General features: G+C 47.1%; 1 long non-coding RNA gene across 1 annotated transcript; it reads right to left on the reverse strand.

Annotated features, from left to right (window-relative positions):
* Positions 1 to 634: 634 nt before the first annotated feature.
* Positions 635 to 26,326, reverse strand: LOC149370182 (uncharacterized). Its single transcript, XR_016291022.1, has 2 exons — positions 26,273 to 26,326; positions 635 to 815 (listed from the first exon to the last, which is right to left on the reverse strand). It is a non-coding gene; the product is annotated as an uncharacterized LOC149370182 (long non-coding RNA).
* Positions 26,327 to 27,288: the final 962 nt, after the last annotated feature.

Raw genomic sequence — 27,288 nt, forward strand, 5'->3', positions numbered from 1 at the left:
AAGCCTCGTGGCCGCAACACGCGCATGGAATGTGGCGCAGTTCAAATAGGTCATGGGACCTTGTGACCTCATCATAATTTTGCCACGGGGGCAGGTGGCAGTTGAAAAAATGATTGGTCGCAAGAGATTGCTCGGGAAGAGAAACGCGGATCTCACAAGCACGGCCGGCGGCTCTGCTCAGCCTGAAACACGCCCCTGCCGGGGCAGTAGCGCTTCGCTGAACCGCTTCACCACTGCGCCAGGAGTGGTATGACTCCTAGTGATATTTTAATACATAGTAGAGAATTACCAGTTGCCCATATCTGGGAATACTCCAGTAACGGTATCACGTCACACCCTTAAGGCGGAGCTCATGTCTCTCCTACAGCTTTTTTTTAATGCTGACTGCATAAACCAGAAAGCTAACCTTTCCTCAGGTGTCAAAAACATACTGGTATATCACAGTGTTTAATTTGAGGGCATCGCTGATACGTTAAGTAAACATGACTTTGAAGGTAGAGTTCCGTTGACAGTTAATTTTTTTAAAAATCAGTCATCACCAACGAAGACTGTACAAATCTGGTCGTGTTTATCAGGATTGTTCGCTCTATTACTGTCATTGAACCAAGATGAGAAATAACCTTTTTCCAGCGCATTACACCACGCAGATTCTTTATTTCCGTTCGTTAATAGCGGCTGAAGAGGTGGTAGTGGGAACCGACAAGGTGCTTCGGAAACGGCCGATTAGGATCGATGCATACTCCAAAGAAACGTCCCAACATGAAGCACGAGCACTTGGAACCGCAGTAGACTGCTGGGCTTAGTGTCAGGGTGCACTGAAAGAAAAAGAAACGAACAAGGGTTCTTTCAACATTGTACCTTTACGGTACTTTAGAAGTTTGCAATGTTCGATTACTAGCGAACGCTTGGCCGCGAGAGGAGGCCTGTGCTTAACGGAATGTTGGAAGTAGAGAACGTACAATGGAGGCTCGCAAATGACAAAGGTGGTGTCAACTGCTTGCTTTGTCTTCTGAACATAAAAGCCTTAGAGACCTCTTTCGGACCCGATGCAGAAGGGCTTCGCCAGCTACCGTCTCTCCGAGGCGGCCAACTTGCATTAGAAACCTTTGTGAAGAGACTAGTCTAAGACATTTCGATAGTGGCTTATGAAAAACTGCGTCCTTCACTGCCGCCTGCAGAATTGCTAAGTCTGTTATTAGGGTCTTTCTATACAACATTTCAGGACCGCCAAGTTGTAATACCAAGGGGCAAATTAAAGGCAGTGGGTATATTATGCAAATAGCCAAGAATACTTTATGAAGTCTGAGCATTTAGGAAGGGTGGCTTTCCCAACGTTCACTCGCGATTCTACGGATCACATTACAGACGAGAAGATAGAGACCAGGCAGTCAAGTCCTCGGCTCGTCGCCACTGCAGACGCGAGTCAATAATGACACTCAAAATAATTTCTATTCAAATCTTTGTTCAGCCGCCACTAGCCTCATCCTCAGTGCCTGTGCTGATTTCACGCTGCTGTCCTTGTGTTCTTTCTTCTTTGGCAAACTCTGTGATCTGTTCTTCATCTGTCCCAGTAAAATGGCTTCGAAGATGGCCCACACTGTGCAACTATGCCACGATGTAGCACAATGGTAACAACCGATATGATTACAGGCTACATTATCATCATCGTCATCAGCAGCCTGACTACGCGCACTACAGGGCAAAGGCCTCTCCCATGTCTCTCCAATTAACACTCTCTTTTGCCAGATGCGGGCACCGTATCTCCGGAAACCTCCTAACATTATCCACTCACCTAACTTTCTGCCGCTCCCTGCTACGGTTGCCTTCTCTTGGAATCCGTTCCATTACCGTAAAGGACCAGCGGTTATCTTGGCTACGCATTGCACGTCCTGCCCAAGCCCATTTATTCCTCTTGATTTCAAACAGGAAGACATATCCAGCGTTTGTTCCCTCAACCACTCTTCACGCAGCCAGTCTCTTAATGTTACGGCTATAATTTTATGCGAAGCATATTACTAGAGCTACACTACAGCCCGTCGAGCGCGGCGGTGGAGCTACCATTGACCTTTAGCGTGACCACGTGACACAACGTGACAACATGACGTCACAGCAGAGGAGAGATGGGCTGCCTGCTCCCGCGGTTGGCCGCGGCGTTGGAGGCTCCACATCAGAGGCGCGGCGACTGACCACGTGACAACATGACGTCAGAGTCAGAGCAGAGGAGAGATGGGCTGCCGGCTCGCGCGGTCGGCCGCGGCGGTGGAGGCTCCACATCAGAGGCGCTGCAGCTGACCACGTGACGCTACAGCAGCGGTATAAAGCTGAGCTTGCCTCGCTCTCCGGGCACTTACGAGGCGGCCAGGTGTTGGGATGCCGCCTAGAAGCAGGGCTGATTTGAACGAGAAGCGGAAGCTTCAGCGTGCCACAGAGACCGGTGAAGAGCGGGATGAGCGTCTGGCTAAGCGGCGTGCTCAATATGCGGCTCGGCGACAACGTTCTACAACAACTGAAGAACAAAGCGAGGAACTTTACCAAGCCTAGCCATCTATATGCTTCGCATCTGACTAGGCTTAACCTTAGTAAGCGTCAGCCATTTTTTTTCACAGCTCGCTACTTTGTCGTTAAGTTAAGCTGAACCTTTTTCGTTAGCCTCCACGTTTCTGTCTCATAGGCGACTACCGGAATGATACAGCTGTTCTACACTTTTCTCATGCTGGATATTGGTAAACACAATCTGAGAGAACCCACGGTATGCGCTCCACCACATTCTTATTCTTTCAGTTATTTTCTTCCCATGATCTCTGTCATTGGTCACTAAATGCCCTCAGTGGACAGATTCTCTTACTACTTCCAGCAATTCGCTATCAATTGTGAATTGCTGTTCCTTTGCGGTACAGTTGAACATTACTTTGATTTTCTGCATGATAATTTTAAGACCTACCGTTCCGCTCTGCCTGTCGAACTCATTGATCATGCTTTCCATTTTATCTCCTGTGTGATTTAGCAAGGCAATGCCATCAGCAAATCGCAAAACCTTTTAACTATTCTCCATTAAATCTTATGCACAACTGTTCCCAATCCAGGCCTGAGAACACCCCCTGTAAACAGGCGGTTAATAGCATTGGCGAAATCGTGTCTCCCTGGATAACACCCTTCCTTATTCGATTTTTTTATGTATGGAGGACTACGGCAGCTGTGCAGCAGTTATTAATACGTTCCAGTATTTTCACCTAACAGACATTTAAACCCTGATTCCGCAACGCCTGCATGACTGCTGAGTTTTCTACTGAGCCAAAAGCTTTAACGTAATCAATTAACAGTATATATTCAACCATTAACCTTCACAGAGCATTTTTCCTTTCTGACAACACGACAGAAGAAAAAAAATGCCAGGGGAGGAAAAAAAGCTACTAACAAAGTTGCTTGACAAGGTCTGTCCACCTGTTTGGCGTGTGCAACAGACCGTCGTGCTAGAGGTAATTAGAGAACCAGGATAAAATAATGCACAATACATACAGGCGTTACAATACATACAGACACTCTTATACTGGTGTATATACTACTCGAATACATAAAACGTAACTTAAGCACGTATGTACGACTGACAAATGTAGAGTATACAGCTGAGGTAACCTTCTATATGCGTTGAACAAAATATTCGAGAAAAGTGACAGCAAAGAAGATAATCACGTACCGTGAACGCTAGAAACAAGTAGGAAATATTCATATAAAATCTGCAGAACAATGCAATACACCAAAAGACCGAAAACTATTACAAAAACAGAGTAGCTTCTTAATCATGTGCAACAAATCATGTTCAATGAAAAATTACTGCCAAACCCATATCCTTTTTTTTCTGGATTGAGATATTTGTTCGCTTTTGTGTAGTAATGGCATTTATTTCAACATTTCCTCTTAGCAGGAAATTCAAGTAATCAGGCATATGGTGCTGCATCATGTATAGGCCGTGGTTTTTACGGGAAAAGGGTGCCAACCAGTGGCCTCTGTTTCCGAATTAGTAGGTCGATGCTATGGGTCTCCTCAAAGTACCTAAGTTTCCAATCTCGTCAGCGTCTTCACGGGAAACGATTAGGGATCTGCCACGAGGCATAGACTCCCACTCAGGAGTCTTTGTTGTCCCAGAGGTCTGTGGGAAGTTTACCTCTGGGATGTGGAAGATTGGTGCCGCCGATGGCTTCTTCTTGAGGGGCTGAGATAAGCGAGCATCAGCAGAGTGGTACGGCGGGTCCACCGAGACTAAACACCACCCGCCTCTCCCCCCTCCCAAGCACTGCGTCAGCAGAGGATCTTGAGCAGAGAAGCGAACGCTTCTTCCGGGCTTCAGAAAATGTGATGTTTTCTGTTACCTTTAGTTGGATGATTTGTTTACCATTCTTGAAAATTCCACAAGTTCTTGAGAAAGCAGCGTGTGGCTCGTGACATTTGGGGAATTCTGCGTTGGTGGCCCTGCAGTTTTCAGTGGGGTGTTTGTGTGCGCCGCACTTTGCACAGGTGAGCTTCCCGCGACAAGTACTTGAGCCTTGCCCGTACTTTTGGCACTAGAATCTAGAACACTGCACGGGCTTCAATCTGAGGCCCAAGCCCGGCCCAGGCCCGCGACCTGAAGCCCGAGCCCGGTGCAGGCCCACGGCTTGAAGCCCGGGCCCGGCCCAGGCCCGCTAAATTATCGCTCTAGCGGGCCCGGCCCGGCCCGTGAATCCCGGAGAGAAGCCCAGCCCGGGCCCGGCCCGGCCCGTTTCACAGTAACGCTTGAGATATACTGCTCACTCTGAGCAAGTAGACTGCTACTAGACCGACAAGATACTGGCCGACAAAGGTTCTGAAACCACAGTTTGGCTTACAGAAAGTTGGTTCTTTTTAACCCAGCAGGAAGTGATTAAGAGTAGTGCTCGCCAGGCCCGTCTTTTGGGCAGTGATCTTGTGTAGGTGCGCAAAGATAAACTCGGAAGTTCCGAGACCCAAATAAAAAGGGCAGCATACGCGCGTAATAGACTACTTTGCATTCCCCCATGATTTTAATCAGTTATATTTTGCAGCCCGGAAGTATAAAATTAAAGCTGCCTGGCAAGCAGTGGGATAACATTTTTTAAGTGAACGCGATCTCACAGGTTGAACTGATATCCGAACTGGTCGCCTTTCAGCAGACACGAAAAGCTAAAACGCTTGAGTATTTCATGGTGTGTGTTTTGAGGACTATAAGCGTCCTAAACTCATATGTTCTTCCCGAATGCATTTCTAATAGTGTATAGGTATGTTTTGGGATGACGAACGATCAATGGCCAATTAAGACCGGTTGAATTTTACTCTTACTGGTGGAGCAGAAGATAACGCGCGAACCCCGTGATAACTTACAAGGCAAAACACTTGTCATGTCAACCAGACTGAAGAAGCGAGGAGGGATAGATGTGATTATGAAATAAGATTTACAAACTCTCGCGAGTGTTTGTGGGTATTTCATTTACGAGACGTTCCGGTCGGCTGATCAAAAAGAAAACCAAATGCGCTTTAGTTTGTGAATTTTCTCACATAAGAAAAATTTAGCTATAAAATAAAAGCTATGTTTTTGGGGCTTAAGGGCCCAAGGGAAGTCAGGCTGTGAGAGACACCGAAGCAGAGGGCTCCGGATCATTTCGACCACGTGGGTTGCTCCAACGAGCAATGATACTGCAAAGTACATGGCTGTCATGCTTGCCGCCTAAAGACAAATGCGGCCACCGAGGCTGGGAGCAAACCCTGGTTCCCCGGCTCAGTTATCAAGCGCCTTGGCCACTAAGCCACCGAGGCGGGGAAATAAGGAAATAGTCAATGAGTAAAGCTTAGTTTTTTTCTCAACGCGTACTATAACCCATAGCTCATCCGTATCACTGCTCCAATGCCGCAGTTGTGTACTTCGCTCTGCAAAAGAGAATGAATAGTCGGACACCAGCCGTTTCTTTACGGACCCAAGCCCGGCCCGGGCCCGCAACTTCAGGGCCGGGCCCGGCCCAGGCCCGGCAAAACAGATCATGTCCCGGCCTAGCCCGCGAGCCGAGCCGGGCACGGGCTTTCGGGCCGGCCCGAGCCCGTGCAGTGCACTACTTGAAATATCTGCGTAGTTTCGGAACATGCGGTCAAACTTTAAAATGAATGAATTCCGCATTCACCGATTCTGGAAGTCGTGTCCGGTAGAACGTGAGTACAATGTGGGGTGTCTTTAGCTCTCTCTTCACCGTTCCGTCTTATTGGTATGCGACAAAGGGCGATGACACTTTAGTCACGGAAGCCTTCCAGGAGCTTGGAATTGGTTTTGCGGTTGAGGTCACGCCTCGGATGGTGCTTAGGCTACGGTGCTGAGTGGTCACATGTAGGTGGCCAAATTGCTGCAGTTTTAGGAGGCTCTGAAGGTGCTTTTTATTTCCAACTTCAACAAGTAGGTCCCCAGAGGAGAGTTTCTTGACTCTGTAGTTTTTTGCGACGAATTATTCGAGAGCCTTCGGAATCAGGAAGCCAGACATGGAGGCTACTGGAGCAGCTCAATCCCCAGGATTCCGGCCCATGCGCCTCGGAAAACCGGTCGCGCCATCTCGCGACAGCCGGCGGCGCGGCGGCGCGTAACTGAATGGCGATGAAAAATAAAAAATCAATATCTCATCACGCATAACAGTTACAAGCGAGCTCTGACCCTGAGGGGTTAAATACCTCATAAAGTTTCTTTTAGTAAAGTTTCATGACTGTGGCCTAAATATTGCGTTTACCCTGCGCGATGAGATATGGTCACATGATGCCTATGACGAGGTCGCGAAAAAAACCCCACTTGTCCTCACTTGATCACTCACCGCTGCCATGATTTACAATATATCGGACTGCTCTAGGAGCTTTAGGTAGCGAAATGTCCCATCTTTTAATTGATGTAAAGTATTTTACATTTGAAAGAGGCAGAATTTTTCCCTGGCTATTTTTCTATTCATCATGCATCCTCAGCATCGGCAAGAAACGTGTGGCGCCCTCTCTTGGTGCGTTTGGCTAGGCGCACGTCTACGCTTTTTTTGCTTGCTTTAAGGAGATCAAGTCATGCCTTGTGAATGCGCGCTTTTATTAAAAGTGTCCCCATCGGATGTAGGCACACAAACATGGGCCGCTACAAAAAGTGCTCGCCATGTATGGGTATTATAGAGGATTATAAGCAAACTCCGGAGCTTTACAGACACATTTACTATTGCAAACGCATACAGTGGCTACTTGAGGATGAGTGATAGTGGAAATGCGTGCGCATTAACTATACAAAGCCACGAAACTTAGGTATTAGCGCATTAATCGCTACATCTTAAAGCTCAATAGCGTTCAGCTCTTCGAAAGTTTAGGCGATGCGGTCAAAATGCAGCAGGGATGCGTTGAAATCAGTGTACCTCTGTAGTCTCTTTATTGAATATAAAGCTATTTCTGTAAGGGTACAAGCCCAATCAAGCCGAATTCGTTTGGCTTCTTGCTGTACTCCTGTCATCTGTACATATATAGACGCCCATAAGCTTGTACGTTGCAAGTACTGCAGGATTCTATGCAAGAAACCTGGTGCTCCGTTTCGTGCCTGTTTCACTACCTCATTAGGCAATTTGTCCAGTGTAACAATTCGTAGTGTGGTAATTCACAGCATTTCTTCTAGGTTGTTAAAGTGCCTCTAGTTATTCGATCATTCGCCGTAGCTAAGGGCTTTGCCATTGCCGTAATCGCTGCTAATTTCCGCGTTCATGTCAAAAGTGTGTGCAAACTATGAAGCGATAACGAAGAGTTCACAGAACGGCATGTTGTGAGCTATTCTGACAAATCTGCCATTTGCTGTGCAGGAAGCTACGCCTTTTCCCAAAGCTGCAACCCAGAGGCAAATCCAATTAAAATTTTATGACTATAATTTGCATTTATTTGAGAAGTAAACGCCAGCCAAATAAGTTCTTGAAGGATAACACGACGTTTCAAAGCCGGCTCTGTTTCTGCTTTAAGGCGGTAGCTGGGCGCTCCACCCGGGCCACTTGCGCAATGCGCCGCTCGCGCTGTCCAGTAGCGACAGGACGCTACGTGCACGCGGCCTAGAATATGCAGTTAATTTACGCGCGTTGTAAATGTGTACAATAATGCTTACGCACTAGCTTGCGAGCGGCGCGAACTTGATACTTTTTTGCATTTTGTGAATTGTGTACAAAGCTTCCCCGTCTTTTCTGCCGGTCGCTTTCCTCCGTACTTTTCCTCGCTATCCTCTCCCTGTGACTTCCCCGGCTCTGAATTCCGTGAATTCCACCGGCTGCAGCTGTCGTGCTTCCTTTTTGTATTTTTTTTGTCAGTAAACGATTACTACTTCTTCTTGAAGGTGCGACTGCGGGCGCGTTGCGGAGCCTTTTTTAAGCCCACATAAGGTCGACCGCAGGGTCACGAAGCTTAAACCGTGGATGTAGGAAAAAGGAGTGGTTCCCAGAAAACATTCAACATTCTCCTCCGTCATGACTCAAGTAGAAGGCTTCTGCGCAGTTTGGTTCGGTTTCCACCACAATAGTGCCGTCAAAGTCACCCCTGTGGTGGCATGGCTGGGAAGTACGGCCACTGCGCTTCTGTTCATTTGCTTGACATAAGCTTTGTGCTGCTTCACTCTTTCCGTCATATTGTTGGTGTCCCCAGCCTAAGCCTCGTTTACATGAACCGGACTGCGGTAGATCGAATCGGGGGTCAAGTTGTGTAAGGTCAGCCCGACTCGACGATTGCGTGTTTACATGAACTAGATTTTAGCGAGTCGAAACCGGTTCAACTGCAGCGATACCAAGCGTCGAGCAGCGCAGCGGGTGAGGGCAGTGGCAGCCTCCAAGATTGCGGCACGGCACCGGTGACTCGCAGGCGCGATGGCGCAAGCGTAAAAACAGGATCGTAATTTATGCTCTCCACTCCCGCTAACTCGACTCTTCGTCTCTATCCGGTTTACGTGCTATCTTACGTTGGGATTGAGCGAGTCAACCCCCCCCCCCCCCCCCCCCCTGCAGCGGAGTTGACTGGACTCACTTCCTCGACTCCCGGAACCGACTGTGCGGTGTTTATATGAAACCAGTAACCGGCTTTCAACTGAATTCCTCAACTAAACCCCTTCAAGTAAACGCCGCTCTCGACATCATGCACTCGAGCAGGGTTTTTGCGTACCACGCCTTGCATCTTTTCTGTAGGACGACGGGTCTTCGGGACAGGGGAGGAGGCGCCTGATAATGATGTCCGGCTGGTACCCAGTTTCCACCGCTTCCTTTCCGCGAATGCTGGCCAAGGTTTTGCTGACGCCTTTTACGTACAGATTGCATACGCGTTTTTACTCCTGGCGTGTACTTAGCCTACGCGTAGAATTGTTTTCGTTGCGTTTTTTTTTCATAAGGATGTTTTCTTTTGTTGACAAGTTTTAATGGTGCAAGGGCCGCCTTGCACCAAAGAGCGCCATGGAACAGTGTTTTCTTCTACATAAGGTTTGGTGAAAGACATTTTTCGAGTCAATTCACCTCAGAGAAACCACGAAAAAATTTGTATGCATTGGAAAGCGATAGGTACCCGGGGGCACTGGGAATCGAACAACCGAACCGCCCGCGAACCGCTTGCTCAAAGCGGGAGTGGGCATCGCTTTCAACCTAAACTTGCTTGAATTTCAAGCTACCCTTCCGACACAACTCTTTGACAATATGTTCCTCTCAGAAAGGCTATGACAACGCGACACATGATTCGCAGAATTAAATGGATGACGAACACAGGGAGAAAAGGGCGTTATTTTCAAGAGGTACGTAGGTGACCGGTGGCGGGGGTAAGGGGGAGGAGAGAGCAAAGGGCAGTAGGGAGAGGGCGCTGTCTGCTGCTGTACCTTTCTGTGTGCCTTTCTCCTTTTCCCCTTTTACTTTTCCTCGAGCCGTGGACCGCAGGCCGAGCTTTCTTCTAAAGTGCGCTGTTTTTTTTACTTCCGACGCTGAAGAACGACAAAGCTGGCGTGTCTGCCAAACCGGTCCTGAAAGGTCTCATGCATGAACGCATCCTTGCCGGCTCACGTAAAAAAAAAAAAAAACCCTTACAGCTGCTAATGTGCCACTCCTGACTGATGCGGTCAAACATTTCCCAAAAATCCCATCAGAGTTTTTGGAGAGAATCAGTTGCATTCTCTGACGTCCTGGTTACGCAGGACTGCCACCAGCTTTGTGAAGAGAGCAGTGCACGGCACAAAGAGTGGCACAAAAATAAATTTTGGTCCATTTGTCGTGGCTACAGCAAATGCGAATTAGGTGTGTTAGCACTGCGGTTTCGATATTCGAATCCACTGATCACGGCTGCAAGTTGATGCAGAAGATGCCCAAAGCACAGCGCGAGAGACGGGTAGTTTAGGACACGGGATGTTCGGCTGCGGTGATGTAAGAGCGAGTGCTGTGCTGCTGAGGTGTGTCGTATTACGTGTCATGTCGATCTGCTACTGCTTTCCATATGGTTTGAACATGGTTCATGTACATAGAACAAAAGGCAGTGATGTAGTGGTCTGATGCAGTGGCCAGCAAAACTAATCTAATCGCGCCGTCCGGATTCGCAACCCACTCAGTCCGTAAGGTATTTTCTTTTAGTTAATTTTATTTAAAGGGGCACCGCGATGATTTCCTCAGTACCAGTTAATATCATTAAATAGATTCGCCATGCTCTCCAGAGACCAGAGCAAAAAGAATTATTGAAATCGGAACACGCAAACGAAAGTTATTCCACTCTGAAAATTCAAAATGAAAAGCTCAGGCGAAAACGCATTCCACTTGCCCATTTAACTCACCCAGTGCCGAGATTGGGCGCTACCAATCAGAACCGCGCCTAGCGCACACGCAGCGGAAGCGTGCATGCAGTTGTTGCTTTGTCGGGGCTGTAGACAGCCGCGCATTTTGACGGCGTCTCCCCCCCCCCCCCCCCCTCCCCCCTCGTATACGCGGCACCGTAGTCAGGGCAGGGGTGGCTAATAACAAAGGAAGCTCCCCGAAGTTTCTTTTTTAGTCGGACTGGAAGTCTGTAGGCAGTAGCCCCCTCCCCCCCAAACTCGACTACCGTCTCCTGTCCGGCCTTTCTCTTCACAATTTTGGGCAAGGTGTGTCGACTGGCTTTTTTTTCGCTGCCGTCTTGGTATGGTCACGGCCGGTCTCGACGCGCGCGCTTCCTGGTTTGAGCCAACGTTTTTTGAACAGCGCTGGCCGCCACGAAGGTTTGAAGCGGAATGGAAAGTGTCGCCCCTAGCTGTATTCTTGTTAGTTTTCGTTCGCTTTCCCTGCTTCTTTCCAGTTTTTGTGGCATCCAAAAAGCTTTTAGTACTCAGAGACATAATATTTTGGATCTATTTCGCAAGTATAAAGGAACAATATGCAAACTGGACGCCCAACCAATGAGAACGGCAGCGCCCTATCTGGATGCCACCTCATTTCCGCTGCCACAAATGGCCGCCGCGTTGCGACGCCATCGGCTCGAAGCAAGCATTTCTGGCGAAGATTAAAATATCAAATATTATGATTTCGGTGATCTCATTGCGCGTTCAAGACTCACAATGTCCCTTACTCTGCATACAAAGAATAAAGACCCCATACTTTATCTACGTCGCAGGGTACCTTTAAGGTCAAGAAAACTCCAGACATAAAGACGGACCTAGGCGAACACTAAGAAGCCTCGACCGGGTAAAAAAAAAAAAACTTTGATCGCATCAGGTCGCTGTTGTTCCACTGCCATGGGGAGCAAGACCTTTCTGCGGCCACGTAATTGGTGGAAGCTTCGGAAACCACGTGTCCTCAGCCTGTGTGTCAACAAAACCAGCCGTATTGCGTTTATTTTTTCTTTTCTCACCCAGCGTGTTCAAGGCGGGCTGGCTGTGCGGCTGCCCTCCGTGCTCCCTTTGTTGGCGTGCAAGAAAAGGAAAAGTCGGGTCGCGGCTAACAGGGCTCTGTGCCTTCTTCGTGCGACTTCGAGCGATGATTTGTCAAAAATTACTGCAAGTATACACATCACATAAGACCTGACTAAACGTCCCATAAGCGGCACAGAACTTTTTCGAGACAACGGGACAAGATTTTGCTGCGATAATCAGAGAGCGGAGCCCTAAAAGCCTGACAGTTGCTATCATTAACAACATGGTCGGGAAGGTATCTAAACTGTGAAGGATGAGGTAAATGGGCATAGATAGGACGAGATAAGCTCACGAGCCTGGACAGTGGTTAGATGGAGAGTGAACTGAACAAACAGCCACGAAAAAATACATTTGCGTTGAGGAGCCAGAAATTGAGGTAGCCTCGTTATTGCGTTTAGTAAACGTCCTACATAACGCTAATTGTTTTTTGTGTTACGAAAGTAATTTTTAGCTCAATTTTTTTTTGTCTGAAACTAGTTTCTGCACGCCAGAAACGGTTTCAGAATCAGCCGGGGCATTGTCATATCGGCTAACAAGAAACATGTGTCATAAGCTTCAATCTCAGTTACAGCACGAACACCTTAAGACACAAGCCTAGTGTACATGAGCATAAAGCGTGGAATAGGAGACTTTAGCGCTGCACCCAGCTTCTCCCCCTGGGACGGTCCGCCTTGCCATGGTAAAGGGGCTTTTGCTCTGAAGAAAAGCTGACGCACAGAGTTTTGCTTAGGGCCTATGCTTACTTCATTTTTTGGTTTGCCTGCGCGATGTCTCATAAAAGCCCTATCGCAATTGGCAGATCACGCCGTGCGCTTTCCATGCTGGAAGAATGTGCTGATCGCACTTTCAAGATTATGCTAAGAGCGGCGTCGACTGCTCACTTCCAGAAGGTGAGCGCGCACGCTTCATTCAGAACGCGCTTGGCAGCGCTACAATGCAGTAGCGCGAGAGCGCAATGAAGTGTTTTTTCTTTTTCATATTTAGCGAGCATTCCATGAAAACTCGAAAAAAGGGCCACTTACGTTGCTACAAAAAACTGGATCGGTTCTTTCGTAACGCCCCTGTACAACTTAACAAAATGCACGTTCCCTTACAGTAAACGTTAAAATTATGTATAATTGATCTTAAATAAGTAACTAATTAAGCGAAAATAAGAAATACTCTGAGGAGCGCCACACAGTGAGCAACAACATGTCGTTGGTTTCACCTAGCTACGCAGCAACCCTTTTTTTTTTGTAATCTTTGGTTCAAGTTGCGTGAAACACCCTGAATAGATTTGGCCTGCAATTGCCTCTATCTGGAATGAGGCAGGGGCCCCTCTGGAATAATGACACACGCACCATATGGCGCCTCTTGGAAAGTGCTTGGGTGCTTTATTTCGTTGCTAAGGCGTTTCACTAAAAAACCTAGGGTTCCGTGTTTTCAGTATTTCTTTTTTTTCCATTTGGGGGTTATATGGTGTTTATTTTTTCTCTTTGGTTCGATGATTTTCGCTTTCTACTTTCAATGCCGGAGAGAAACCGGCGTTTATCGGGATAGGTGTTGTAAAGCGTCTGTACACTCTAAAAAAAAAGGTAGTTGAGGTTACTACATTTTGGGGTAGTAACGACTGTCACATATATGACTACCTAGGTAGTAACTGTACGTAGTAACTGCAAGGTAGTAACATTTACTACCTCTCAGTAACTGTACGTAGTAACTGCGAGGTAGTAACATTTACTACCTCTCGAGAGAAAACACCTTAAGAAATAATCTAATGACTTTTGACATTAGAATCTTATGCATATAAGATAGTAATAGTGCAAAATAAGAGGCAAAAAAAAACTAGAGCAAAAACAAAAAAAAAGAAAAATTAAAAAAAAATGCCGGCTTTCAGGAGGATTCGAACCACCGACCTTTGACTTTCTATCCTCAAGTTCTTTCTAACCTGTTTCTATACTTCCTATCCTACCACGCTAACCACTACGCCACGCCACCAAACGTTAGCTTGTCAACTTATGTGCCGTGATATGTGCAGCCACAGTTGTTTTTGTTCTTTTCATTGCGTGTAAATGTAGCAGCATCTACATTCTCGCACGGGACAACAATGTTGTTGAGAAGGACCTTTCAGTGGCTGATGGCCAATGACATAAGGAAATCTTCTGTGTTAACGAAAAAGAGTCTCTGCTGAGTTTTTATTGTCGAAAGACATGAATACCTGACTTCGTGGTGACTTTCTAATGTGTCACAAGGAGTGCATGAACATGACATCAGGAACTCAACGCCCATTTTTGTGCATCTTGTAGCAAACCAGAAGGAAAAATGAGCACAAGTCAGGCACAATAGCTTGGGGTTGGTGAAAAAGTGCAATTAAGAAATCAAACTAAAGAATGGAACACATACGCGCTGCGTATATTGTATTGAAAACAAAAAAACAGCACTGGCAATTTTGTTAGATTTGCTGCCAATTAGGAAACCTTTTTTCATTATATAAAAACATGGGGCATTGAGTAGCAATGTCACCGGGAATGTTAGTATACGTACATGTGCATATTCCGATCATCCATTTCCAGATCAAGGTAGTAATGGATACTACCAGGGTTATAATGAGGTAGTACAAGTGTAGTAACTGCCAAAAAACGTAGTAACAGCAGAAGTTACTACCTTGTTACTACTTAATTTTCTTTCGAGGTAGTAACAAGATCGTAGCAACATAGTACATAGGTAGTAAGGGTTAAAAAAAGGTTGTAACAGCAGCCGTTACTACGTTTTCACTACCTTTTTTTCTAAGAGTGTATAGTTACTGGAGAAAATATAACGCACCTGAATTTTTTTATTAAACACATACCAAACACCCTACCCAATGAATTAATGCCCAAACGAGTAAAAATAAAAGAGAAATGCTATGACAGCAACGGAACGCTGCACGACATAAGGTTATTCAAAATTTTGGCGCGAATGTAGTTGGGAATATTGCCACCGCATTGAGCCTTTGCCAGTGATGGCATCGCTTGGATTGTCTGCAGTGTATGTAGTACATACACACGCAAATACTTGGAACGACGAACGCACGGCGCCGGATTTTCTCGTAATGGAACTATAAGGCTTTAAAGAGTATAAAATGTTATATTTACACGTAGTGAAAAAAAAATGGACACGTACATTGAGAGATTTGTCAGCCATCGGAGGAATGCGGTCAGAAAGCACACGTTTTACATTTGCGCTTGACGGGGGGACGGCAAGAAAATCAAGAGATGGTTTTAACAAGACCGGCCGTACTTTACAGCGCGCTCTCCATAAGCTGTGAAAGCAAACGTCAGCAGATGTAATTTTGAACAGCGATTATTCTGAGATCCTTCTTTCAAAAACGGGTGGTCTGCAGAGCTCACAGCAGGCTAAAATAATCCATTAAAGACTTCTTTGTCATCAATTCCTGCTCTATGGACGGGTCCACAACTTGCACTTGATGCCATAAGTCATCGCTATCAAGTGAGTTTTCGCGGAAGCTGCGTATATATTTCTCGCGGACTTCATAGCTTCTCGAGTAGCGAATATATCGGTCTTCGCACCAAACGCTGACCATTCAGGAAGGTATTGACCAGTGAAGGTGCAGGCTAGATGAACCAGGATTGAGTACACGCGGCAGACAAGTGCCTCCTCTGATTCCAATGATTTTATTGTTGTGTTTATTGCTTCGATGTTCTATACCACGTGATTACACTTCACAAAAACTATATATACAGTCATGTCTTCGGGGATAGCGAGTACTGCTAGCACGCTCTCGAGCTTTTCACCTTTTGTTTGATTGTTCTCCAGAAACCAAGAACATGAATGAACGCTGAAAAAAAAGTACCAGCTCTCAGGGGAACCACAGTGGCAAGTTGCCAAACTGGCAATGAGAGAGACGTGCAGGCAATGTGAAAATCCCGCCGTATTCCCCTGGAGCCTGTAAGCACTGCTGAGCGGAAAGAGCAGAAGATTTTGTCGGGTGGGGAGCTTGTCCTGGGTACTCTCGTGTCCTGTTGCGTTCCTTGTTACAGGAAACTTATGCCTGACCTACACACTTGAAAACCGTCACGCTGGTAAAGAGAAGACAAAGGAACGCGACAACAGAATTTGGTTTCGATTGAAAGGAATGGTACCAAGGACAGTTCAGTGCGGCTGTGTTCCGGGTGAACTAGAGAAAAAAAAAGTAGAGTACATTTCTTCACTTGAAACTGGCATTCTTTTCTTCAAGGACGGCTGAAAATCAGTGTTTATTGGTTTTCCAGCATTCATATCAAAATGCCGCGAGGGTCATTTTTCGGAATTTAACGGAGTTTAACGAATACCGAAAACACGGCATCTCTACTTGTAACAGGGTTAGTTCGTGCGATTGCAATGTTAGAACTACGCTCACTTCAAAAAACCGGCCTACACTTATTCGTGTACTACCAGTACGTGTGGGTCTTTGTTCTGTACAGTCCAGCCAGCGCAGCTCTAACGCAATATGTTTTCCTCTTTCCGACTTTCTCACGGGAGCCAGATCGTTTTCAGCTTAACTTCCACACTTTCACGCAGCTGCTGCGCGGCTTCTAGAACGGATATGATAAACGTTCCGCTGACAAACCACTTGCCCGAGTGCCCGGCATACCGAACTTTACCAAACATGAACCGATGCTGCAAGCAGTACAGCGACGGCGTACGCCGAACGGGAGCCGAAAAAGGGCATGCACCTCCATGTTCTTGGTGCTGGCTGGCTCCCCCTCTGAAGCCGACGGAAGTAATTTCGAGCCGTGAAGAAAAGAGGTTGGGTGTTCTGAAGGGCAACTCGAACCGCGAAAAGTTCTGGGAACCTGATAGAGCTTCAAGCCATAAAGAAAAGAGTCGCCGAGAGCCCCGCTGTCCTCCGAATGTCGTAAACCGGACCCCGCTTCCTACGCGTGCGCGAGCGCCCGTGCGTTCCGGTGGTGGTCCGGTGACGTCTCCTATAGTGCGCATGCTTATACCGGTTCTGTGGCATTCCAAGAGCGCCCACCTTGAGCGCGTACGCCAAGGAAGGGCCCTTGGAGCACACTTTCAGCATATCGAGTGCCCTCAACAATTTTTCAACCGAACATTCTCGTTCGAAAAATGAGGGGGGAGATGTCCCGTTTTCAATATAAGACAGAAGTTGTGGAAAGGATGTGAGGAGCGGGTCGGGACAGGTACTTGTCAAGAGAACGCATCATGGTAACCTTTCGGCAACTTCTTTTTACACTATCTCGATGGCTGGAGGCGTGCGTCGAGGCTTCAGGTTCCGGCATATTAGGGAGCAGCCCCCCTCACGTTCTTCCAAGAACGATACAATGGAGGGCTACTGACTCATCCCCCTTCGCGCTAACCCCTTGAGCCAGCCGAGCAGGAAGTGGAAACGCGGTCTGTGAACGAGGGTTCTTGGTTTGAAGAGACCTTCATGTAAATAAGCTTTCCTGCAATTCTGCAAGTTGTCCATTTACTTCAGACACAATGAATGCCGGCACGTCGAGAGTATGCTAGGGTGCGTCAGCGGACATCAAGGCCGCCAAGCGACCCACAGTGAAAGCGGGTATCTTCCACGGAGCTGCCTTCGTTGTCTGCATTCTCAGTGCACGCTCTGCGACGTATTAACATCGACAGCTGTTGAGGGCATGTTTCTTGGTTGTGCATCGTCGGTGTTGGCGTTGACGTCTGAGAGGTACGAGCACAGTTACATCACGAGTGAAAGAAAAGTGAGGCCATGCGTATTGAAAGCAATATGAAAATAAATGCCAATAAGAAATACGAAATTCATCACCTGAAATCTCGCGTTCTACAGTGTTAGTCACGTCCTGTGATTTTTGTGTTCTACTCTGAGCGTTTTCTTTTTGTTTTTGATATAGTGACATTGGAGCCTCGACGCTTTGTCGTCGCCAGATGATCTCTAGAGAAACGGAAAGTTTGCTACATTCGACTGGTTTCTAGCCACACAAGGCGAGAACACGCGGTTTTTGAAGCTTTCACCAATTACGTGGCCGCTGAAAGGTCTCGCCCGTTCACAATGGTTTGTTTTATTTGATACTGCACACAAGCCATAATAACACAGTGCACGCACGTTTAATGAGAAGGAACGAAGTAAAGGCTCTAGGAAAAGCCTTTCAGCATGCCGTATTTTTCAGTAAGTGAGCAGACGAGAACCACGGCCACTCGGTGTTGCGGTTCCATCGAGCGGCCGTTTTTTTATCAACCGCCACCTCCACAAACTGGTAAAACAACAGCCAGCTGACGGGGTCGCATTTTTTGGTGCGGCACTAAGGCTTGAATTCTCGATTTCGACGTGGTCTGTCTGTATGTCTGAAGCCTGCTTCACCTGAAATAAAATAATCGAAAATGTTTTACGGCCGCGAGTGGGTTTCGAACCCGGGCCAGCGCGAACAGATCAATTTTAGACAACTACATCGCCGCAACCGAGCATCCCGAATCCTAAACTCCCAGTCTCTTGCGCTGTGTTTTGTATATCATTTCTTCAACAGCATCCGTGCGCAATGGATCCGAACACCGCAACCTCAGTGAAAACCGGAGTGCGGGCGCACCTGCGCATGTGGAGTAACCGCGCTAAATCGTCCGAAATTTATTTTTGTGCAACTCTTCGTACCACGCCATGACCACGCGCTCTGCTTATAACAAAGCTGGTGGAAGGCATTAAAGAATGTAACTGATCCTCTGCAAAAGCTCTGATGTCATTTTTGGGAGATTTCTTTCGCGCATGGAGTGACCCTTCGCCAGGACTGACACATTACGGGTTGTAAGATTTTTTTTTTATGACAGCCTAGAGACAAGAGTGCGTTCATGTATGAGACCTTTCCGGGCCGTTTTCGGAGAGGCGCCGATTCAGTCCTGTTTCACTGTAGGGAGCAGAAAAACAGCGCACTCCAGAGGCAACCACGGTCTGCGCTCTACGACTCGAGGAAAAGTAAAAGGGGGAAAAAGAAAGGCAGGCAAAGGCACAACAGGAGGCCCCCCTACTGTCATTTTCTCTCCCGCCCCCTTACCACCCACGACCGATCCCCCGTTGCAAAATAACCGCTCTTAAAAAATAACACCAATTTCTCCCTACCTATGCAACAGCTCACATGAGTCACATCATCCTTCGCCCTTCATGGTACTACACCTCCCTCTTCTTCATCAGTTCCCTGCTGGAAAAAGTTGTATGTTGCAATAAACTCATACAGTTTGTCATACAAATATCATATACTTATCATACAAATCATAGAAAGTTATCATAGAAATGACATACATTTCTGTAAAATCACACAGTCATCATAGAGATGCCACAGAATATCATACAAATTGTATGATATGTCATAAAAATTGCACGATATTCTATGATGAAGCCTCTATGAGGTTATTGCATCATAGACCTTTTTTTCAGTAGGGTTTGATGTTGCGAACAGTGCGTTTTGTTCTTGTAGCCTTTGTAGGAAGAACACTGCCAAAAAGTCGTGTCCGAAGGGTACAGTGAAATGCAAGCAAGTTTTGATTAAGACGAAGTCAGCGAAACCTTGGCCAGTATTCTCAAAAAGGAAGGGATGTAAACTACACACAAGCCGGTCACCATTATCGGACGCCTCCTCCACCGTCCCAAAGACAGTCATCCTAAAGAAAAGGCCTAAGGCGTGGTATGTAATACCTTGCTTCAAGTGCTTGGTGTCGTAGGCTGTGAAATATGGGGGTAAGGTGAAGCAGCACAATGCTTACGTCAAACAAATGAACGTAGAGCGAAGCGCGGTGGCCTAGCCCTTCGAGGCGTCTGTCAACAGGACTGACTTCCAACAGAACCATTGTGCTCGAGTCCGAGCCAGACTTGCGCAGAAAGAAAATAGTCAGCCTAGTCGGTGACGCCGCAGTGCGATTTTCGCACAGTGCTTTCACATGCAACGCGTACCCAGCGAATTCGGTCGGAGGGACACGCAAGGTTGGTCGATGTTTGCATAGGCAACCCACGATTAAACTCGACAGAAAGGCTGCACGGAATGTGTTGACGATGTTATGACCAGCGTGTTTTTAGATGCAAGGCAATATTTCGTATGTTGTGATTAGAATAAACAGTTTTGATTACGCCGCGGGAACAGCTCCCACGTGACCCCATGCCGAGACGGCGCGTGACGTGATGTCACGTGGGAGCTGTTGCCGCGGCTAAAAGCGCGCCTCGAGACCGGCCGTGGCCGCGGCAACAGCTCCCACGTGACACGCGCCCTCTCCGCGCTGCCCATTGGTCAGTCGCAGAGCGAACACACCGACGCTGCGACTGAATTCCAACCGGACGGAACTTGGTCGCAGGCCGTCTGCGGCTGGACCGACGGCCCTCCCCAGTCACAGCGTCGCAGGCGAGAATCGCATGCATGTGAAACGGCCCTAAGTCATGGCACAGTTAATTTTTTTGTGTGTGTGATGGAACAGAGTAAAACACCGGAACACCGGTTTTTGCGCTGTTCCATCACAAATGCAAATGAATAACCAACATGCCCAACCTGCTGCCCTGGCTGATTTAAAAGTCGCGGGGGAATGTTAATCGTTCCCTTGAAATAGCTCCCTGTGCTTAACCCGCGTTTGTGGGCTTAAAAAGAACCTGCAACTCCCCTGCAGTCCCTCCTTGAAGAAGTAGTAGTAGTGGTTTGCCAGAGGCAACAACAACTGACAAAAATACAATAACGAAATTAAAAATGTTGCCGGCCGCGGTGATTGCTATCTAATACCTTTGCCCTGCAGTGGGTGTAGTCAGGCTGATGATGATGATGATGACCTCAAACATTGGAGCTGCGCCGGTGGAATTAAAGGCAAAGGGAGAGGATAGCGAGAAGTACGTAGCGAAGCGACAGAGAAAAAAGGCAGGGGTAGCTTTGCACAACATATGCAAAATGCAAAAAAAAAAACTATATGTTCGCGCCACTCGCGTGCGCGCGCCTAGGTATTGTTGCACGTATTCGCATCCATGACGGGTAAATTCACTGCATATTCAGGGCCGCGCGCACGTAGCGTCCTCTCGCTAATGAATCGCGCGCGTGGCCCACTGCACAAGCGGGCTGGGTGTAGCGCCAAGCCGCCGCGCTTGAGAAACCCAGTCAGCTTTTAAACGTCGTGTTATCTAAAATAACTTCTCTTCATTTCTCAAGAAATTTAAATCATAATCAACAACATTTAACTAAGGTTTGACTCTTGAGTGCTGCTCTGGGTAAAGGCGTAGTTTCTTGCCGAACAGACGGGAAACGCTTCGGAATAGTTCCCAGCATGCCGGTCTATGAAGTCTTCTTTAGCTCTTCATAGTTTGCGTACACCACTTGAATATTTTCCAAAACTAGCATCGCTTGCAGCAGTGGTAAAGCCCTTATCGACGGTGAACGAATAATCATCGGAGACACTTTACCAACCTAGAGAAAATGTGAACTACCACACTACTAATTGTTACATTGGATAAATCACGTACCGCGCTCAATGAGTCAGTGAAACAAGCATGAAGCGCAGCATCAGGTGTTGCCGCTTATTATACTGCAGCACTTGCTCACTCAACGCATTCGTACTGCATTTGCACCACATCGACAGAAGTTTCGAAGAGCTGACTGCTATCGAGGCCAATAACATGAGTGTTGAAATGCAGTGATTAATACACGATTTTAATATGTTTAATGCACAGAGTAAGAGCCACATACAAGTATTCGTGAGTGAGCTCTAAGTATGAGCGTCGGGAATTACGCATTTCACTGCTTGAACGAGTGTCCCTGGAAGTTTCATTGCTTTCGTATTGTTAATGCGTACGCAATATCAGTGTCACTTATGCCCATGTGGTCACTGTACGCGCTTAATAAAAAATGTACCTATCACGCAAAATAGTCCTTGTAATCTCTTCTATCCACCCCGGGCGCGCTTTCTTGTCGCAATTTATGCAGCAGCCCATGGTATAGCCTCACTGCGATGGGAGCACTTTTGATTAAAGTACGCATTCATGTGGCACGACTCAACCTCTCAAAGCAAACAACCAAAGCATAGCACGGCCGGTCTCGACGCGCTCGCTCACGAGCGAGCGCGTCGGGACCACATAAAAAACTTGCTTTCGAAAAATATTTCGTAGTTAGCAGGGCTAAACCGCCCCCAAATTTTTTGACGAAGTTGGCATGCGTACACCGCACTAGCCACGGTCCGGCTTCTTTTCTTTCACCCCAGCAAAGAAGGGAGCGAGTAGGGGAGCGACACAATCAGCGCGCCTTGAATACGCTGGGTGACAAAAGAATAAAGGGAATCTCTTTCGGGGCCCCGAAAAGCTGGGTTCACGTGAGGGGAGCGCACACGAAGTGGAGAATGCGGGAAGGGGAAGGCATCTCTCTCCCAACCCAGGAAGGAGGAATGTAAGAGGAGAAGGAGGAGCTCAACTTCATGCGGCGCGTGGTGGCAGATTTGTGAACTAGGGGCGCATGAACCAGAATCCTGGCCATGTCATACAGAAAGTGTACAATAAGGAAGTCGGGAATGTGTTCAGAGTGAGTGCAAGTCTTATCTAGAGGTACTTCGGCGCTGGACCTTTCCATGTACCGATAAAGTTTATTTGATGTTTGTTTATCCATCGATAGGTGTATATTGACGGTTCCTAGCAGGTCACCTGTGTTTCACCGTCTTAAGCACAGGAAGGTTCCGGAGCACCTCACCAGATAGACAGAGAGGGAGTCCGTTGGCCGGTGTTTTACCACGACCCCGACTGCCACCGTTCATGGTTTCTAGCCTTTATCTTGCAACCTTTTGCCACATTGCGGATTACAGCTTCGTTATGGGGGATAAGGGTCCGTCGCGGCGCTAAGCACCATCATCTTGAGACTCGAGGTACCCTTGCGGTTGGTCAGCGTTGAAGCCGAGAGTTTTTCTCGTTGAGCAGATAATGCTTTCGCATTAATATATACGCGCGATCAGTGTGATGCTCCTTTTATATGTTTGCAGTCCAAAGTGCAAGAAAACATACAAAACAGCCACACTGGGCCAAAAAAATAGCAAGCAGCACATTGTAACAAATAACTCAGTTTAAAAAGTGATAGCACTCTATACAATATAGTTTTTGCACTATTGCTTTACTCGACTGGCGCAGAAGGATGAGCTGATGGTATGAATTGCCATCCCTGCTTTGTAGAGCATTTGTAGAGGAAAAAAGCGACTTACGGTAACTTCCAAAGTAACCTTCAGTGCCTTCTAGCCACATGGTTCTGAAACCGGGTCTGTTCTAACTATGCTAAAGGACTGATGTTCATGTGAGTCAAGGTAGCGGGATTAAATAGAGTTTACTAGGAATAAAATAATACCGTTTTGTTAAATATTAGCCTCTCCTGTGCCCGTAAGAATTTTGCCTCCCTTTCTAGGCTGTCTCAGTCAAACTTCGCCTCGTAACAGCCAAGATACTGCCGTGTATATAACGCCTAAATGCTTGCAATACCGGTCTGAGTAAGCAGCTAAAACTGCCATCATTGCTCCATGTATGCACCAGAATCATAATGCCTTTCTCAGCAGAATTTATGACTAAAGCCTGCGTGCAGTCTACAGCTGCGCAGAACTCATTGGGACCGCTTTACAGCTGCGTGTTCCAGTCGTCGTGACAGCGTTTGGTTTCAAAAAAGGCCATTGTCAAATGAATGCTGTAGTCGAAAAGCGACAGTCGCCAGGAAGTCGCACAGTGCTCGTTTCAGAACCGCCCGTCCGGAGTCGCAAAGCCGCTAGACACATCAATAACGCTTCGGAATACAAAAGAAGCTTGGCGTATGTGGGGCTTCTGACTGTCTGTAGTGTTTATGGGGAAACCTCTTTTTCAAGCGAGACCTATAACTGAGGCGACCGGTACGCCGCACTTGGCAGTGATTCTTGTACGCAAATGAGGGGCGTTAGCCTGATATTTGCAACTGGGAAGGGTACCCTTGACTTAAGGCGGGCTTGGCCTTCAACGCAGTATTCGAAAGCGGTTTTCTTAGCTTGGAAAGCGGTTTTCTTAGCGGGCGGTAGCTAGTAAGCTGAGCCACTCTTTAAAAGTTGCGCTGGCATGCTCTCAAAAGCAGACACTGCAATGCGCGTGCCAACAGTGAATGCAAAGTATATACTGGCGCAGACGCCCAAAGCAATGACCCAAAAAAAGCAGCATAGTCACAGTGACTGTTGTCATCGCTGGCCTCTAATGCCTGAAATAGCCATTGTGCCCATGTCAGCGCTGGCTGTAGTCTTAGTATGATTAAGGGGTCGGATAATTCCAGGGCTAACAAACAAATACAATGTTTGTTAAACTGCACGGGTATAAGAGGGGCGCTGAAACGCTGCCGACCGATGTGCAACAATGAATTTAGGCTGTAGGACACGAAGGCGCAAAGAGAGCTGAACACTTCGCCTAAAAGGATCAAGCGCCTGTGACCTGACTCAGACTCGAAAAGGAGAATGAGCTCACCGTGCGAACCATCCAAGACTACGCTACGCTTATCCTGACAAGCATTCCACGTCTGCGCCACATCTCGCTGAATTCTTCTTGGCGAATGCTTGTTCCTTCAGATGCAGAATTTCCCTCGCCACGCGGGTTTCCGTAGAACGTTGAAATATCTCGGGCTGAGCTGTGGCTTTTTCACTGCCTTCAATTGCTTTCTTTAGGAATAATGGAATTGAGTGGGAGTGTTGGTTTTCGAGTTGGTTGTAAGGTACGTTCTAAAAGTAAATGTTAAATAACGAGAGAGATTGACCTAAAATGTTTAGGGGAAACCCCCAAGGTGGAGTAGATGTGTAATAAGGGAGTAATTACTCATTGACGTCCACCCGAGCGCAGCCATACGGCTACAAAGGAAAGGTATACAGCTTTCTCAGAAACTTCGTAGTTAAAGAAAAATTCGTCCTGGTCCGGAGTTCGAACCCGGGACCACCGCTACACCGGAGCAGTCGCTCTACCAATTGAGCTAACCGAGACGGCAAGGTTATGGTAGGGCGAGAGCGAATTGATCAATAACTCGAAGTGGAAACAGTGTTGACCAAAAATGTTTAGGGGAAACCCCCAAGGTGGAGTAGATTTGTAATAAGGGAGTAATTACTCATTGACGTCCACCAATTACTCATTGACGTCAATGAGTAATTACTCCCTTATAACGAGAGAGATTGTGGAGGCTCTTGAGACAGCACGAACGGGCGATGATTGCGTAAGCGCTCCATCAATTTTGTTGTCAGAAAAAGAGATGTCCTATCTTACATCCGGCACGCCGGTTGTCTGAAAGAATGTGCCAGCTATCACTCGTTGGTAATGTTCTTGTAAGCATGCGCAGGTGATTACCATGAGTATAAAATTGTTTTTTGCATGAAATAAAATCAGTTGAAAGTAAGCGCTTTGTATGTCTTCCTTTTCTGTCGTCCTTGTCCTTTTGAGTGCTTTCACTGTCAAGATTCCTTTAGGAATTTGTTAATATTCAAAATTTTAATAGCATGTCTCAAATTATCCTACTGCAATCGCCGAACGAATGAAGTAGTACAGGTTGAATATTGTTGACGGCAAATGAGATACTCTCTTTGGCTCTCGGTTACTTTACGGATAATAGTCACGAAGGTCCAGCAAGGCAGACTAGAGATTTTTTGTGGGCGAATAGGGCCTACTTCGCCGCCCCACAGCACGCTCTCACGATAGATCTACGAAGCTTGGAGGGCACTGCGGCGTGACATGGTGTTATTGTGTGGCGGTGTTCACACGCTCGTACTACATAGCTTTCTTGAATGGGTGAAGAGGCAAGGCTGAGCCAGGTATTGGAAACTATGCCTTGATTCCTGATCTAGATGTCCATCGCTCGTAAATATTTTTCTCACTCACATGGGGCATTAGTATATTTATTCGCGTCATCAGTAGTAAAAAGGCACCTCGGCTATAAGTACAGCATCATAGCCATAAAGTTAATACACCGGGTTCCGATTGGCTCAAATTACATCTAATTGGTGTTAGTGGAAGATGGATAGTGGACTTGTAAAAGCTATAATTCTACTAGTCATAGCTTCGTAGCACAGCGCGCCGCCGGCACTTAGCTGTTTCGGAAGATTATAATTGTTCTCTATATACATTCGGAACTTCTGAGAATATTCTTACCAGTATTCGATTCCTATTCGATTCCGGTTTGTCAATACTAGATTCAGCTTCTAGCTACAGTGTTCGTATTCAATTCATGTTGCAAAATTTACTAATCGCACACCGTCAGTATTCATTGTAGATAACTGAATGTCGCCCCTCAAGCAGACCATCTATTCTACAATCTGCGCTCAGAAACATTTACGCGGCCTGAATTGATACACGCCAGGCCCGTATTTAGTTGGTCAGATATCACGCAACGAATGCAAATAGTTCGCAAAAAGAATACTTACTAATCGGAGGCAGTGTTTCTGAATCTGATATTCTCTGTGGATCCTACGTCTGCTGTAAAATAAAAGGAAAGGATGGTAACAGTTAACAGAACGCTCTAACACCCGGACTCAGCGGTACCGTTGGTGTAAGTGAATGCTTAAAATACAGCGCACTGTCATGCGTTGCGGAGTCAAAAAAGGCACATCTACCGACGATATCAATGTGCTGTCTACCAACACAGTTGAAGAAAACGTACGTTGTGCGAACGGTTGGTTGTGAAGCCTTATATGGAGCTGCCTCAAGTTACACAGTGCGCGTCATGTGACGAACAGGCTCGGCGCAGCCGCCAAACCTCGATGTACACGAGCGTGCAAGAGCAAACCTTCCGCTTAATCTGTGGCCCAAATGCTTGGGAGCGCAATATATAAATGCGTGGGTAGGAAACAACCGTTGGAGAGCTGCGACAGACGTCGCCCATCGCCAGTCGGCTGCGCATGCCTGGATTTTATCCGACACGAGTGACGTCGCGCGATTTAAACCAGCTACACAAATTGCATCAATGTGGTTCACGATACTGTTTGTGATGTCGGCGTCTGCCGTTCTTTTTTTTTTTGAGCAGGGTCATCCTTTGCCATATACGCCAGAAGGTAACAGCGTTGTCCATAGACAGCTATTTGTACGAAGTCCATCATAAACGATGCTAAGGACCACGTTTGCACAGCTTCTGCTCGCAGATGCGCTCACTACCGCGGGTTTGGTTTATAATGAGCAATACTGGAAATAATATTGCGAGAAAGAAAGCAGCTAGCAAGGGCAAGATGAGAGGAGAAGTACCCCATTGCCTTTTCAGAGGACACTTTCGGGCATTCACCGTTTTGCGCGGCCCTTCCATCGAGGCGTAGTGGCACGGGAAAGTAGATGCACTCGGAAGGCTTCTGGGCGAATGGCGGCGGCGCGTCACCTGCAGTGCGCCATAACAATCGCCGAGGGGAGGCACGCGGAGTTGTCAGAAGGAAGACGTAGTCATGATGCTCAA

The sequence above is a fragment of the Amblyomma mixtum genome, chromosome 1, assembly GCF_055824585.1.
Source record: "Amblyomma mixtum isolate Tamu chromosome 1, ASM5582458v1, whole genome shotgun sequence".
In the NCBI taxonomy this organism is placed as follows: domain Eukaryota; kingdom Metazoa; phylum Arthropoda; class Arachnida; order Ixodida; family Ixodidae; genus Amblyomma; species Amblyomma mixtum.